The sequence below is a fragment of the Crotalus tigris genome, unplaced genomic scaffold, assembly GCF_016545835.1.
Source record: "Crotalus tigris isolate CLP2741 ecotype Arizona unplaced genomic scaffold, ASM1654583v1 scf7180000024417.1347922, whole genome shotgun sequence".
In the NCBI taxonomy this organism is placed as follows: Eukaryota; Metazoa; Chordata; class Lepidosauria; order Squamata; family Viperidae; genus Crotalus; species Crotalus tigris.
Window position 1 is genome coordinate 1,235,001 of NW_024100583.1, and position 8,819 is coordinate 1,243,819.

The window sequence follows — 8,819 nt, forward strand, 5'->3', positions numbered from 1 at the left end:
ACATATTTACTGCTGTATGCTTGGAAGGCATTTGGAGGAAAATAATTCAATTTGATAGCTTTGATTAATCATTGGGAATTGGGAATGGGGCAGTCCTTATGCCCATAGTATGGCAATTTAGCTGTTCTGTTATGTTTGATGAAGGGAATAAATACTGCTATAAAACAAAAATGGCTGGAATCTTATGTGCTAAGTCCAACTGTAAGTCTATTTGCATTACAAAGTCTCTTTCTAAACACACTCCAATGTGTTATGCTAGACACTGAGATGCAGATCAGACATTTTTTTCCCTTTGAACCATGTCTCTGCTGTGCACTTACTTGGCATAAGGAATCAGCCACAGTTTTGACTCATAATGCTTAGAACATGGGATGCAACTAGAGATATGGAAATGTTCAATCCATTATTAGATTTCAGTTGGAATGGTGAATTTGTAGCCAGCTTTCAGATTCTGTCTGGAATTGAATAGAGATGATGTAAGTTAGGTCCCCTATTCCTGATCTAGACTGATATATCTGAGACACATTTTTTTTAATATATTTTTTTATTTTTCCAAACTCTCCCCCATACATATACCGTGATATTTATCAGATGTTAACATACATTCTATTTACATTCATATATAAGATACTTTTGATAAAATGAAATAAATACATACACATGGCTTTTGGTGTTGCTCGCCCATTTCCCCTTTCACTGTATCCACACTCCTTCTTCTCTACCTTCTTTCTCCCTTTCTTCTCTTCCCTACTTCCCTCTTCTTCCTCTCCTCTTCTCTTTCCTTTACCACTTCTCCCCACTTCTCTTCATATCTGAGACACATTGTCTACAAAAATATATGAGTAATAAATCCCTGCACCTTCCAGATATGGACGTCATGTTGTTTTGTAAAGTAGTCACTAGATTTGAGATCTTAGCTTGATTGGACAGTATCAACATGCTTGGGAAACATGATAGCCGTGTTCTAATATCTGTGGGCTTCCTACAAAGATGAGAGGGTCAAATTATTTTCCAAAGCCCAAAAGGCAAAATGAGAAACAATGGCTGGAAAGTAAACTAAGGAGAGAAGCAACCTAGAAACAAGGATTTCCAATTATCTAACGGTAAGAGCAATTAACCAATGGAATAGCTTGCCTTCAGAAGTTGTGAGTGCTCCATCAATGGAGGCCTTCAAAAAGAGACGGGACAACCATTTATCTGACATGGTATTGGGTCTCCTGCTTGAGTGAGGGGGGATGGACTAGAATATCCCTTCCAACTCTATTATTCTATGAGGATTTGGCTATACTTGTAGCACCCTGGTCAAAATATGTGATAACTGATTGCATTGGTCTTACAGTTAGCAGAGCATGTTTCTTATGTCACAGGATGTGCAAAATAAATGATGTAACTAATGCACGGATGAGAATAAATGGAATGCTTAGTAAGTGTCCAAGGAGAGATTCAACTAAGAGTCATGATTTTTTGGTTGTTTAATGTATTTTATCTGTGCATACATGTACAAGAAATATTGATGTTACAGTGGCGCTGGTCCAGGATGTGAATATGTACCTATTTTTATATGAGACAATTTGCAATAAATCTAAGAAGGAATGTATGATATAGCAAAAAGGATGGGCCTGAAAATTAGTATACTATGACCTAGGAAGATGGGAAAAATGGAGTGGATAGTTACAAGCTACAAACACATGGCAACAAACACATGGTATCTTAGTAGAATATTTGCTAAATATTATAGGGAGAAAAGGATTTTAAGATACGTGAAAGTTAGTGAGAAGGTGGGTTCCTTGTTTCCTTACCAAAGCAGGTAACATCACAGTTCTAGAAAAGAGTGGAGTTTGTGCTTATTTTTATATACCAGTGGCTTGCCCTATCACTGTTGGCAGTGTTCTTGGTACTTCCTTGATTAGTCTGTTTTCTGTAAGAAAATCACCAAGCACAGAGAGCACCAAGGATTCCACAGTTCAATCTTGAACTACGAATATGCTCTTCTATTATTAGTGAGAAGGTCATGAGGTCCTGCAAGGAATAAATATTTACAAAAAGAGAAGTGAAAATAGCTGGGTGCTTCTGCCTGCTTAGTTACACAGAAGCTGCATCTTCTTACCTGTCAAGGCAAATATAAAAGGAAACTGAACATACAAAGAATGGCTGTGGGACTTGGGTTTGGCTAGTGTAAAGAAAAAAAAAGAAATAGGGGAGACATGATAGCAGTGTTCCAGTATCTGAGGGGCTGCCACAAGCCAGAGGGGGTCAAGTTGTTCACCAGAGCACCAGAGGAAAGGACAAGAAACAACGGTTGGAAACTGACTAAGTAGAGAAGCAACTTGGAATTAAGGAGAAACTTCCTGACAGTGAGGACAATCAATCCCAGAAATCGTGGGTGCTCCACCACTGGAGATTTTTAAGAAGAGACTGGACATTCACCTGTCTGAGATGGTGTAGGTTCTCCTGCTTGAGAAGGAGGCTGGACTAGAAAACCTCCTCTGAATTTTAGGTTGCTTTAGAAATATTTTTAAATTTAAAACCTACAGAGTAAGACGCAGCATCACTGATGCAGCCCCAATGATACAGGAATAGAACGGGGGAGGTTAAAAACAAGTTTGGAATCAATAGTTTTGATTCAGTGATTATAGAGGCTTGTTTTGGCAAAAGAAGAAAGGGCAGAGAGAAACAGTGTAAAAAACAGTTGCAATAAAGGCTAAAGCAGCACTGGATTCTTAATGATACGATTTTCTGCGACTATTCCGATTGAAGTCTACTTGAGTTTAACGGGACTAAATTAGATTGATGGATGGACAGGAGGTTTCAAGCCATGATGAGAATTTCTGATTCCTAAAACACACACACACACACACACACACACACATACACACATACACACACACACACACACACACACACACACACACACGAAAGGGAAATAAGAGTTTTGAATCAATTTCAATTTATTGTTTTGAATCATAACCTCGGAATTAGGATTAACTTCTCTTCCAGTTTAAACACACACACACACACACACACAATATTTTGTAATTTGATCAAAATCATTAACTGAGGTGTACCTGATTCTTATCCATAGAGAAATAATTTTTGGATTATTTTAATGTATCCGGGATAAACTGCTAAAACAGTGGTTCTCAACCTTTTTAATGCCGCGACCCCCAACCCATCGTAAGTCGAGGACTACTCAACGGGTCGTAAGCCGAGGACTACTCAACTGGTGCAGCACCGTTTGCAGACTGGGACTTTTGGCGGGCTCAGCAGGGCAGAGACAGCCTGGACAATTCCTATTGGCTTTTGAAAGCCAATAGAATTAGACTCTATTCAAGAGAGTCTATTCTATTGGTTTTCAAAAGCCAATAGAATAAGAGGGAGTAGCACAGCTAAGGAAAAGGGGGAAAAAATGGCGGACTGGGTTGTTTGGCGACCCCCGTGAAATGGTCGTTTGACCCCAAATGGGGTCCCGACCCACAGGTTGAGAACCACTGTGCTAAAAGGAAGTCTCATAGAGATGACACGAGCCACGTGACAACTGCATGGGTGAATGTGGCTTAAAAATGTCTTTTTTAAACAATACAAAAAGGTATGTTTCTGAATCAATGCAATGCATACAGGGCAAATTGAGAGATTAAGTCTTCCTGAAGTCTTCCCTTCCCCAAAACAAAACATATTAGATTTCCATTTCTAAAAGGCAGCCTTCAGACTGGGATTTATTTATTATTAAATTTATATACTATCCATCTCATTATTTGGGGTGACTCTGGGCATGAAATTAGAATCACATTCTTTAGCAAAAATGCCAGTGGAGTAACTCAGTTATGTTATATATCGTTGCTCCTTGCATGGAACCTAAGCTTCAATGCCCAAGTAGAAAAACCAGTTGCAAAATCCTGTTCCACATATTAGCAAAAATGCAGTCATTTGTGGCATCAGCAGAAGCAGGTTAGTTTAGGATATTAAAGAAATAAAAACAATCCACTCGGAATCAAAAAAAAAATGCCACTTGCATTGGATATTGCACAAGTGAGGTGGGAAGTATAATGTAATGTTGGGAATTGGGTATGTCTAGTCTAGTGAAAAGGAGGACCAATGTCAACATGATAGCAATGTTCCAATGTTTGAGGGGCTTCTATGAAGATGAGGGGGTCAACCTATTTTGCCAAAGCACCAAAAGGCAAGACGAGAAACAATGGATGGAAACTAACCAAGGAGAGAAGCAACCTAGAACTAAGGAGAGATTTCATAACGGTGAGAACAATCAACCAGTGGAACAACCTGCCTCCAGAAGTTGTGGGTGCTCCATCACTGGAGGCTTTCAAGAAGAGACTGGACAGCCACTTGTCTGGAATGGTGCAGGTTTTCCTGCTTGAGCAGGTGTTTGGAGTAGAGGACCTCCAAGGTCCCTTCCAACTCTGTTACTCTGTTAGTAATCCAATAGTATGAGCAGGGGATTTGCTTAGAATCAGTGTTTCTCAACCTTGACAATTTTAAGGCATGTGGACTTCAACTCCCAGAATTCCACAGCCAGGAATTCTGGGAGTTGAAGTCCACATGCCTTAAAATTGTCAAGGTTGAGAAACACTGCCTTAGATGACTTTGAGGTTCCTTCTATGAATCTCAGAAACTCAATAGATATAAGTCCAGCCAAGCTACAGATCTCTGGAGAAAATGCCACCAACTGATTGGGAGTAATAAAAACAAGCCAGTCACTGCGCCCTTTATAACAATCTGAAGTGCTGCTATTACCTATTACTATATATTAATGCTTATTGGTAATTCAATCAGAGTGGGGTTTGCGTCCATATAAATAATGTACACTTCTGTTACTTATGAAAGAGGATAATTGCTTTCTGGCGTAGAACATTTCTCAGGCTAATTGACTGTTTTTCATATCTCATCCTTTTGTTCCAAGGCCAGTCCCAGTTTTTCTTATCTGAGACTAGTAGGCTTCTTTGTTTTATGGCTATGAGGTTCAGATGCCACAGTTGTATGTTAATTATGCTCTTGAATTATAAGTTGAATTCCATTTGCATGGGAAAGAAGAGCTACTGTTTTGTTTTTTTTAAGCTTGGCTTCAGCAGAACAATGGCAGAAGAATAGAATAGAGACGGAAGGGACCTTGGAGGTCTTCTAGTCCAGCCTCCCACTCAAGCAGGAGAACCTATACCATCTCAGATAAGTGATTATCTAGTCTTTTCTTAAAAACCTCCAGTGATGGAGTGCCCATGACTTCTGGAGGAAAGCTGTTCCACTGGTTAATTGTCCTCACTGTCAGGAAGTTTCTCCTTAATTCCAGGTTGCTTCTCCCTTTGATTAGTTTCCATCCATGGTTTCTTGTCCTGCCCTCTGGTGCTCTGGACCAGACATGACCCCTTCTTCTTAGTGGCAGCTTCTCAAATACTGGAATACTGCTATCATGTCTCCCCTATTTCTTCTTTTCTTTACACTAGCCAAACCCAAGCCGTTCTTTTTAAGTCTTGAGGCCTTTGATCATCCTAGTTGCTCTTCTCTGAACTTTTTCCAAAGTCTCAACATCTTTTTTGTAGTATGGTGACCAAAATTGGTTGCATTATTCCAGGTGTGGTCTCACTAGGGTTTTATAAAGAACATAGAATGTTGTTCATCTCCGAAGTCAAAGATTCAGCTTTGTATCTGAAGCATAAGCAAAATATTGCCTCCCCCCCTTTGCATAGCTGAGATTAAAAGTAATACAGAAGGATCTTCTCTTCCTCCACAATTACTTGAGCAACTTGCTTTCATAAGTGTGTGAGTGATCTCTGGTGCAGAATTGCAACTGTGCTGATTGTAATCAGCTCCAAATAGATTGGTCGTATTATGCCAGTCCTGATTCATCGGCTTGCTTCAGCCTTAAGGGTTTTTGTGCTGAGAGATGAAATGGCAAACTCATCTTTTAGAATCAAAATTCTTCTCCACCTACATTTGAAATGATGCTCTTCTCTTTCCCTTCTAAACATTTTCCTTGTCTCGTTTAATTTTCCCTATGTCCTAGAAAATGCGAATGTTCTGTGGGTGCTTTAGACTACGTTGCTTTACAATAGGAGAAGAATATCCAGTTACAGCTCTAGTGCTAACTGGGAACAACAATAACTTTTCCCCCCTAGTTCTGACAGATTACACCAATGTCCACCTCAATTTGCACTGATTTATTGATTCAGTTAAAATCTTCTCAAAATCATAGAGGCATGTCTTAATGAGTAGAGTAGAGTAGAGTAGAGCTGGAAGTGACCTTGGAGGTCTTCTAGTCCAGCCCCCCACTCAAGCAGGAGAACCATCTCAGACAATTGACTGTCCAGTCTCTTCTTGAAAACCTCCAGTGAGGGAGCACCCATGATTTCTGATGGCAAGAATCCCAAGATATCCTCCCCAGGTGAGCAAATCCAAGTCCTGCAGCCATTCTTCATATGCTTTAGTCTCCAGGCCTTGGATCATCTTAGTTGCTCTTCTCTGCATTTTTTCCAAACTCTCCACATCTTTTTTGTGACATGGTGACCAAAATGGGCTGCAGTATTCCAGGTGTGGTCTTACTAGGGTTTTATAAAGCGGCACTAATACTTCGTATCTTGTACGAAGATCTTGTACGAAGATCAACTGATCTTGATTCTATGCCTCTGTTTATACAACCCAAGATTGTATTAGCTTTTCTGGCTGATGTTACACACTGCTGGCTCATGGTTGAGTGATTGTCCATTAGGACTCCAAGGTCCCTCTCACGGTTACTGTTTTTAAGCCAGGTCTGTCCCAATCTGTATTTGTGCCTTTGGTTTTTCCTGCCTAAATGTAAGAATTTGCTTTTCTCCACGTTGAAACTCATTTGGTTGGGCAGAGTCCATTGTTCAAGTTTGTCAAGACAAACTTTTTGGATTCTGAGTTTGTCTTCTGGGGTGTTGGCTACTCCTGCCAGTTTGGTGTCATCTGCAAATCTCATGAGTTCCCTCTCAGTTTATTTATTTATTTATTTATTTATTCATTCGTTTATTTATGTATGTATGTATGTATGTATGTATGTATGTATGTATGTATGTATGTATTTATTTATTTATTTATTTATTTATTTATGAGACTTATATACCACTTTAAGTGCAAGCACTCTCTAAGCGGTGTACACCAGTAAGCAATGTATATATATATTTTATATTGCCCCCAACCATCTGGGTCCTCATTTTACCTACCCCGGAAGGATGGAAGGCTGAGTCAACCTTGAGCCGGTGAGATTTGAACCGCTGACCTGCTGAACACAGCCAGCTAAAGTGGCCTGCAGTACTGCACTCTAACTGCTGCGCCACCTCGGCTCCCTCATCTAAGTCATTAATTGAAGAGTACTGGGCCTTAGGCAGAGCCTTGTGGTACCCCACTGCTTACTTCTCTCCATGTGGATGTGGTGCCTTTGAGGACTACTCATTGAATACAGCTATAGATCCATCTGATGGTGATGTTGTCTATTCCACCTTTTTTTTCTAGCCTACTAACTCAACAACAACATTTGGACTCAATTGTGGTCTTACGTTGAGAACTAGCTGTACTTTTGCCCCAGCCATAATTCTATAATTCATGTTCACAAAGGAACTTGAGCCTAGAACCATTCAGTCTTTGCACTGAATAGACCTGGAAATTTGATCCGAATATCCCTTAACAATCCTTTTTACCCTCTTTAAATGTGTCATTATGCAACTGTCATCAGGGAAATAAATAAAATAGGACTCTGAACCTTTTCTGAAATAAGCCATACCCAGAACATGCAATTTTTATTGCAGTAAGTATCTTCTGTGCGGGCACACAGGATTATATACCACGAGGCTGTTTCAAATGCTTTCTGTACTTTGCATTGCTTCTGCATAGAAGGCTATGCAATAATATGAGTCTTAAGTACTGCTTTATTAGATGTGACACTCCTGTAGGAAAATACCAAGCTATACTTGTCTGGTTAAGGATCTTCTATTGAAATGGCCCCATTTTCCGCTGAAAACAATCCAGTTACACTAATTTAAGTCTGTAGTGTACACGTAGATAAAACTGACTTAATGCATAGGGCTGAAAACTTCAGCAAAATGCCCATACAACTCCACTAATGGATTTGTAGCTCCAAGGTAAATTGAATAAATTATCCAAGGTCACAGAATAGTTGAGAAGTGTATTTAACCTAGATTTCCTGAAGTAGCTCCGATGGGACAACTGGGGAAATTATCTCAATTATCTGTTGCTTGGTCAAATTAATTTTAGGTGTACAAATGCTTTCCTCCTTCTCCCTCTCCCTCTCCTCCTCCTCCTCTGATTATATCTCAAAAGGGATTGAAAATGTGAATTCCAGGGCCATTGCTTCAGAATGGAATGGAATGGAATGGAATGGAATAGAATAGAATAGAATAGAATAGAATAGAATAGAATAGAATAGAATAGAATAGAATAGAATTCAATTCAAAATAGAATTCAGAATAGAATTCAGAATAGAATTCAGAATAGAATTCAGAATAGAATTCAGAATAAAATTCAGAATAGAATAGAATTCAGAATAGAATTCAGAATGAATAGAATAGAATAGAATTTAGAATAGAATAGAATTCAATTCAGAATAGAATTCAATTCAGAATAGAATTCAGAATAGAATAGAGTAGAGTATATAGAGTAGAATAGAGTAGAGTAGAGTGGAGTGGAGTGGAGTAGAGTGGAATGAAATGGAATGGAACGGAACAGAACAGAGTAGAACAGAACAGAACAGAGTAGAACAGAATAGAATAGAATAGAATAGAATAGAATAGAATAGAATAGAATAGAATAGAATAGAATAGAAATAGAATGGA